Genomic DNA, 8,889 nt, shown 5'->3' with positions numbered 1-8,889 from the left:
AAGTATTAAATGAGTAAAATAGTTGGGTACTCTACCCAGCTTTGCTAAAAAGATAACCTGTGATCCTAAAACGCTGGCTGTTGAAACTTAAAGAAGTTTCCTCAGTCCTGCCTGTCTTGTTCTCTTGTTTGTCTCTCTTAAAGGCATTATTTTAAATCCCCTCCCATTATGTTGGTGACAGACTATGTGCGCAATGATAAACATAGCTCCTTCACTCTGACCGTCACCTCATTGACCTGAAACTGTTTAGCTTTGGTGTCCTGTGAGCCTTAACTGTATGCTGAGTGAATGTGTACGTGATCTAAAGCTGTGTGATTTGAATGCCACATGCCTGACTCAGGACTAAAGGAAAGTGGGTGATGACACCCTCTTTTGCTCTGGGCTGTTAGTCGCCCAGCTGCTCAGATCAGACAACTCATCACTGATTGTTCAGGAGACAGTGAATAAGTGAGATGGATAAGCACTTGTGCTAGAAAAAGAAAGCATTTGACAATGTTATATACCTCAAGGTTAAGCTGTACCACCCGAGTGGCAAGAGGCTTTGTATTTGCAATAGAATAGAATAGAAAATACCTTTATTGCCCCACAATGAGGACATTTTTCAAGACAACTTCTTGAACTTTGTTCATATGAATCTATAAAATACAAAAAACCTGAATACAACTAGAGTCAGTTAATCATAATTTGATCCTGCAATCATGCAGGCTGTTTGTGTCTTTAAAAGAGTTAAAAGATGTCATTATTTGTTGACAATTTTAAATTATCTTTTTTTTTATTGAATAAATATATTAGACTGCTTGACTTCATATATACATTTAGCATACAGCTAATTGAATTGTATACAATTCACAATGCAATATTTACAGATATTTTTAAGTGTATACAGTGACATTTTTCTGTTATACACACAGTTAACAGATAGCAGTAATGAATGCATTAAGTAGGATTGAAGTTTTTATCCAAAAGAAAACTTGAAATCTAGACGTGGTAAACCACAATGAAACCACTGGCCTTTTAGCTTGTAAGCCTGCTCTCCTCTACCAACTGAGCCACAGCTGCAACTGTGGTTGAAAATATTTTGTGATGGATGTTAAACTGGTGAATGATCCGTCATAATTTCCTGAGCCAAAACACCCAGAAGTCATTTCTTCAAGAAACATTTATCAAAATTTCACACCGGTGACAGCTTGTGAACAGGAATCAGAAATAGCAGTGTTTTTCTAATTGACCAGACTAACCCATGAGTATCTCTCCTCTACCGTGTCTGTGCAATGTGTGTGTGTGTGTGGAGCCACCTGCAATTTAAAACCTTTCATTAAGCATTCCACACTAATACTGGATCAAAGGTAATAATGGCTTCTCTAGATATCAGATCCAAATAAATCCCTGCCTGACACAGGTGGTGGGTTGTTTTCTAAATCTCCGAAGATCCCGTGCAGGCTTTTAAAAAGCTGATCTCAAGAGAGAGGGGGACAAAACGAGGCTCCTCTTTTTAATTAATTTAGAAAATCCTTTCCTCAAAGGCCAGAAGTGCACTTGTTTGAGGCTGGAAAAGTTAATTCTGCTCGGTGACACCTTTTAATGAGCACAGGCGAACAATGGAGAGCACACAGTGAAAATGGAAATGCCGTGATTTGACAACAGTTAAATCTCAGCAATTAGGAGCGCCACATGCTCCCAACTAACACTCGCCATTTCCACCTCATTAAATTGCAACTGAAAGATGGAGATTATTTGGAAAGTATGAAATGAAATTGGCAAATACAAGGTGTCTAATTAGCAGATTGCTGACTGACAGACATGCCGGCATTATGGGAAGACATCCATGCTCAAACAGTAGATAACACTGAATTTACATGCTTTAAAGTCTACACAGAAGATACTAAAGCAAGTCAAACTGATATGAGCTCAATAGGATTGTTTATCTTCCTTGTTAAAGGGCCATTATATGAAATATATCCATCAGCCCATAGGTTTGTCAATGGTTATTTACAGGTTAAATCCAACATACAAAATACAGAGAACAAGAAATAAGATATGTCAGGGAAGCATCACATGGGGAGCAACTTAACAACAACAAACCAGCACTGAGTGACTACAGAGGTGGTGTATATATAGAGAACAGAACAAAGGGTGGGTTAATGAGCTCATATGGAGCAGGTGTGAGTAGAACTAACTAGAAGGAAGCCTAGGGGAAAGGATACAAACACAAGGGGGCAACAGAGAGTAACCCAAGAACTAAACACTGCTAGAAAATAACTGCAAATACAAAGAAATTAATAAAAATAAACTAAACAGAGGGCAGAACCCTGACAATGGGAGCAAAAACAAATTAGTTGAAGTGCCCTAAGCCTGATGTATGTATGTATGTATTATTTCAATAACTGACTAAGCACATTTAAGCTAATTAACAGTTTCAGCCTAATGTAGATATTTGGGAAATAAAAATGTCCAATTCCCACACTGTGTTCCAGAAGTTTACTGAGCTTTGATTATAAAAGGAGTCAAAAAGTCACACAGAGAGCCAAAAAGCAGTTTGCGGGTGAACCTTAGTACCAGTTTTTTAAGTGAATAATGTTCCGTTTTTCAAGATTAAGACAGTAATGGGATCTAATAGGCTTTCTATATAAAGTAATCAATTAATTTCATAGTTTCACATCCTTCTCTGGGGCTTGTTTGTTATCGTCATTTGCAGCTTGAAAAGGTAGACAGTCTATCTACCGAAATTTCATTACTGTAAATCTAGTTTTGCAACTCTTCTTACTAATTAATAATTTGTAAATGACAATCAGGGATGTCACAAACATATGAATAGTTTGATTTGTTGTTCATAAAGCTTTAGATCTAAGCTACTTCTGTCCATGTTAGGCTCTGAACAAAAAGACCAATTTTCTGAGGCAGAGAGATAGTTAGTTTTCGCAAAAAGTTTACCAAAGATAGAACTGTAAAGTGCCTTGAGATGACATGTGTTGTGAATTTGGCGCTATATAAATAAACTGAATTGAATTGAATTGAATTGAACTGTAGAGAACACAGGTTAGTGACCACGTCTATCTGGCAGAGGACGATAAAGAGAGCAGGAGATCAGAACCGAGCAGGCGAAGGGAGGCAGGATAATCCAGAGGGAGAAGCCAAAGCCAACATCGAAGACGTGCTTCGTAGTCAGAGCCAGGAAATAGGAGATCCGAAGAGGTACCAAAGGGAAAGTTCCAGGTTTGCTATACAGGCAGGATCCAACAGGAGTCTGAGGACAGGTCAGAGAAACAGGTCAGAACATGAGCAGGCAGGCTCAGAGGTCCAGAGGCAGAACGGGACAGGATAAGGCAATCAGAGACACTCAGGTATGGTATGCTTACCAAAGGCTTGAATAATCTCACACTGATGACTGGTTGGAGGCTGGTTAAATAGAGGCTGAAGCCGGTGGATCAGATGAAGGGTAATAAGAACTGGGCAGAGCTAGGCAGGTGAATGAAATGAGTAAATCAGACCAGACATCAGTGCCAAGATCATGACAGTCTATCAACAATTTGTTATTTTGAATTGAAAAAAATATATTTTAATGATACATGATTTATAAAATCATGCAGCTAAACAATCCAGATGTCTAAACAGGTATGTTTAAACAAATTCATTGTCTGTACCAATTACAAGCAAAAAAAATGCAAATAAAGTGTTCCTTTTCAACATTTTCCCTATTTCCATTGAAGTCTTGTGGTTGTTCCTTGACAGAGAAGGACTGATATATTATTATCATTATACATTAAATTAATCACTTTTACAACCTTTCACCGAAGCCAAAATATTCTAATGATTCTATTATAATGGGATGCTCTATAGCATTAAAAGCTTTGAAAAAATCTAAAAATAAAACAAAGCCCTTGTCTTCAAGAAACAAAAATTGGAAATTAAACCAGCTTGACCAGGGGATTTTCCTACTGACATTTGTTTTACAGCAACATCTGTATTTCACAGTGGCATAAATTTTCGGATGTGAAGTCATTTCTAGGACTGTTGTGTTTAATGCTTTCCAAAAGGTATATTGGAATGATGAGAGTAGACTGTGTTTCTCTGTCTTAGAGTTTACACTGCAAGCCTTAATGCTCAATTCCAATTGTTTTGTGAAATCCCATTTTTTTTTTGCGTTTACATTTCCAAATATATGTAACTTGTATGTGATCTCCTGTGTGAACTGCATTCATACAACACAAGTGTCACGCATGTGATGTAGAAGACGTCGCAAGCAAGCGTGTTCTGTGTTTACTGAAGTAAACATGGATGATTGTACTAGAGCTCGTCTAGCGATCTTTTCCAATCTTAAAAACTCAATCTTTTCAAGACGGTTAAAAAAAAAAAAGACTGCTCTCCGCATTATCATCCGCATTGATTGTTGTTTTTCTTTCCGCATCTGCGTAGCAAGACCCAGAATAGTTACCTTTGTTGAGTATTAATGACGTTCAGGTCGAATAAATGCAACCTGACCGTTCAGAAACAGGCCGCATTTGAAAAGATCAGATTTGTATCGGATTCGGGACCACATAACTACGGCTACATTCACACTGCAGGCCTTAATGCTCAATTACGATTTTTTTTGTTAAATCTGATTTTTTTTTGCATTGCCGTCCACATTTCCAAATATATGTGATCTCCTGTGAAAAACTACATTAATTCAGCTTATGTGTCCTGCATGCGCAGTAGAGGGCGCAATGAATTCACAAGCCAGGGTGCTTCGTGTTGTAGTGCTGGAACGCATCTATCCATCTTTCCAAACCTTAAAACCTCAATCTTTTCAAGATGGTTAAAAAAATACTTCTCTCTGCATCATTGTCCGCCATGGTGTTTGTTTTTCTTGCGGCTTCTGTGTAGCAAGACACAGAATAGCGACCTATGTCGGTTACTAATGGCTTTCAGGTCGGATGAATGCGACCTGGCCATTCAGACACAGATCGCATTTGAAAAGATCAGATTCGTATCGGATTCAGGACCACATAGCCAAGTGGCCTGTGTCGCATTGAAAAAAAAAATCAGATCTGTGTTGTTCAGACAGCCATGATAAGATTAGATCAAGGTTGCATGTTGTCAGAAAAATCTGATTTGGGTCACTTCAGGCTGCGGTGTGAACGTAGCCCAAGTGGCATGAGTTGCATTGGAAAAAATTGGATCTGTGTTGTTCAGACTGCCAAGAAAAGATCAGATCCAGGTCGCATATGAGCAAAAAAAAATCAGATTTGGGTCACTTCAGGTTGCTGTGTTAACGTAGCCTTTAGAGACACTAAAGTTGAGAACATCATGATATAAGATCTTTCTGACATCTTTTCTACAACTTTAAAAAAGACTAAGCTGATATTTAGTACATTTTATTGCTGTAGAAAAAAAACGTAGACACAGGAGAAAAATCCCTTAGTCTCATTTTGGTGTCACACATATCTCCTAGTTGTCTAGGAGAAGTACATCAAATATTTTGGAGATCTTATTTCATATTTTCCTTTCCTCTGGGTAACACCTGAGTTCAACTTCTACATATCTTTACATTTTGCTAATTGGTTATTTTCCAGCCACTTTTCCATTTTGCATCTTGTTTCAGTTCTTGTCTCCTGCTTGTTTTGACATTCTTGTTGTTTATCTCATCCTTAGGCAAGACACTCTGTGGCTGCCAAGGACCACAAAGTACCGTTACCCAGGCATGGGTTCCTGTTCTTATCATTGGCAGCTACAATTTTAGAATGGAAAAGGTTTGTCTGAACCACAGCCACATCAGTTTTATATTAAGCTAAAACACACGCACACACATACAAACACCTTCTCTACTTGCTATATGTAGTGAGGACCATGTGTTGACTCCCATTGACTTTCAGTCATTTTCAACTCTTTATATGCCCTAACCTTGACAGTAACCCTAAACCTAACCATTACCTAACCCTAATGTTAGTCCTTAATCCTAACTGTTAGCAGAAGAAAAGAAGTAACGGCCAGCAAAATGTCCACTCTTTGGTACAAACAGTCCATAAGTTGATGGTGAAATCAGAAGAATGGTCCTCACTTTGATGCCAAGACAGGAGTCAAGGTAAATTTGAAAAAAAGTCAGACTGTAAGCCAACGCAGGGATGAGTCTATTGATAAAGATCTGTTAATGGCACATTTCCACAGAACAGAGGCCAGGAAGGAGGAGGGAGATGAATAAGGGGAGTTATTTAAGTAATTTTAGAGAAGGATGTGAGGCAAGGGAAACCAAAGTTTCCGAAAACTGGGCAGCAACCAACAAGCATCTCCATCTGAATCACTCTCATCTGGAGCAGTTTACCTCCCAAGGAATTTAAGTAATGGGGCAGATTTCTCTGGGAGGCTGCTGCTCTTTAGACTACCTTTGAAAGCTTCTCTGCACATTCCCCCATGAGCCTCTTTTACGGAGGTGCAGACAGAGATGCTCTGGCTCAGTCCCAGGTTGATGATCCTCTGGATACTGATCTACAAGAAGACAAAAGAACCTTGGAAGGAAAGACCCTTTTATCTGAATAAATTCCATAACTATAGTGCTGCGAGCTGAAGGAAAATAGAGAAGCATATGCCTGTGAGCATCATTATATCAGGAAAGGTTGTAAATCTGGTCATTTTGGAGCACATAACAAGTCATTAAAGAGTAATATATTATAAGTTAAGTGTCACCAAGATGTGTGGCTGACCTAATTCTGGTTATGCATTTTTTTTCATGGTGGAACAAGCTGTTGATGGTATTTAAGTCAAGTAATATGACCCAGTGCTGAATTCCAAAGGAACACATTAAACTACACTCCAGTGCTGCTGAAAGCTGCACAAGATTGCAAATGGAAATATACTCTATTCATTGCACTGACCATCTGAAAATGGTTCCTACTGTTAAGGCAATACATGATGTGGATTCATTGAAGATGGGATTAATTTATTTCAAGCAAATTCTCCACACTGAATAAAATCAGCCTCCTTCGTAGTGAGCAGTGGTAAGTAACCTTTACTAATGTCTAAAGCCAGTTTTCCCTGCCTCCTTTAATAGAGGCTAACCCTTTGCTAGAATTATTTTTATGTGCAAGATGGAGCAGTGCAGTACTGTGTTAAAACACATTGAGTCATTTAGAAACAAAACATCAAAGTGAAAAAAAAATTTCTAAGGAGTATTAAAACAGGGATCTAGAGTCTGATCAAATTATGTTTTGTACTGAAGAGTATATAGTGCATTGTAGAAGTACCCTTTTCAACTTTTTACCATTTCCTCACCTTATAAATACAACCTTCAAAGGATTTGAGGTATGGGACACTGAAAGAACCACAGTGAAATATGGCAGAAGAAACATCTGATGATGATGCTTCTCTGTAGCATTGCACTGGAAAAAATTGAAACCTAGATAAGTTATTTTTTCCTAAAATAAGTGCATTTGCTCTTGGATTGAGGAGGTAAAAGATATATTTTGCCAATGGAACAAAACAATTTACATTTAAAATAAGAAAACACAATTGCATTGTCTCATTTTAAGTGCATTTAATTTAAATAACTTCTTTTAAGAGTAAAAATACTCATTCCATTGGCAAAGCATTTAATTTACCCACTCAAATTAAGAGTAAATACACTTAATTTAAGAAATGTTTACTTATTTCTAGATCAATTTGCTGGTTGGAGTTTATTGCAAGATGGATCAAGCTTAATATCAGACAATATGTGAAGAAAAGCATTTAGAGATTAGAAAACATGTTAAAATCAGCTGACCTAAATCAAACAATAAATCTTTTAAAAGATTTCAAATTATTCTTCACTGATGAATGCATCCAATCAAACTGAACTTTTTTGTTGGCATATGACCCAAATTCCAAATAAAAAATACTGAAAGTTTTAAGAGTATAGTTTTAAAAATAAGAAACCTTACAATTACAATAGCAGCGCTTCACTGCTCAGGCCTAACAAATGAAAAGCAAGAGAGTCATTAGTAACTGATCTAAAACATAAGCAGAGAAAACATGGAGGAACATTCATGAAGCCTCCCTGCATTCAGAAAGCAACTGTTCAAATTAGTTCTAGTTGCATTTTTTTGTACGATATAAGCCATGGAGGAACCAATTCAAGGAAGTCAGCATGTCTATAGGAGTTTGATCTCTCTGGACTTAACAGCAGAGGCATTGTGATATCTGGGATGAAAAAGATAGGGTCACAGAGGATGGAGCAATGGAAAAAAAAGCAACGGAAACCAGATAACATGACAGGTTTGATCCCCTGACAATTCCTGTCTAAACTGAAGCACAACATTCTGAGGGGGCGTGGCAAATTGAGCTGGAAACTCAACCACCCAGACAAAGATGTGAAGCCCATTAGTGCTGGGAGAAGGGGAGGAAAGGGAGGCTCAAATGTATTTACCGGCTTGGGCTAGCCCCCTCCACTCTGTTTGTCTTTCCTTTGGTTCCGTGATTTTCTAAACCAAAACTGTAACCAACCCAACAGCCCTGGGCTGCCTGAAACTGTGGACTTATGCAATGGCTCATTTTGATGTCTGACTTTTTTCATTTTATCCATCCATCCATCCATCCATCCATCCATCCATCCATCCATCCATCCTTCCGTCTGTCTGTCCATCCATCCTTCTGTCCATCCATTCATCCATCCATCCATCCATCAATCCTTCTGGCTGTCCATCCATCCATCCATCCTTCCGTCTGTCTGTCCACCCATCCTTCTGTCCATCCATCCATTCATCCATCCCTCCCTCCATCCATCCATCCATCCTTCTGGCTGTCCATCCATCCATCCATCCTCCCGTCTGTCTGTCCACCCATCCTTCTGTCCATCCATCCATTCATCCATCCCTCCCTCCATCCATCCATCCATCCTTCTGGCTGTCCATCCATCCATCCATCCATCCATCCATCCATCCA

This window comes from Cyprinodon variegatus, unplaced genomic scaffold (genome assembly GCF_000732505.1).
Source record: "Cyprinodon variegatus isolate N-32 unplaced genomic scaffold, C_variegatus-1.0 Scaffold255, whole genome shotgun sequence".
Lineage (NCBI taxonomy): Eukaryota > Metazoa > Chordata > Actinopteri > Cyprinodontiformes > Cyprinodontidae > Cyprinodon > Cyprinodon variegatus.
Note: the sequence above shows the minus strand (reverse complement) of the source record.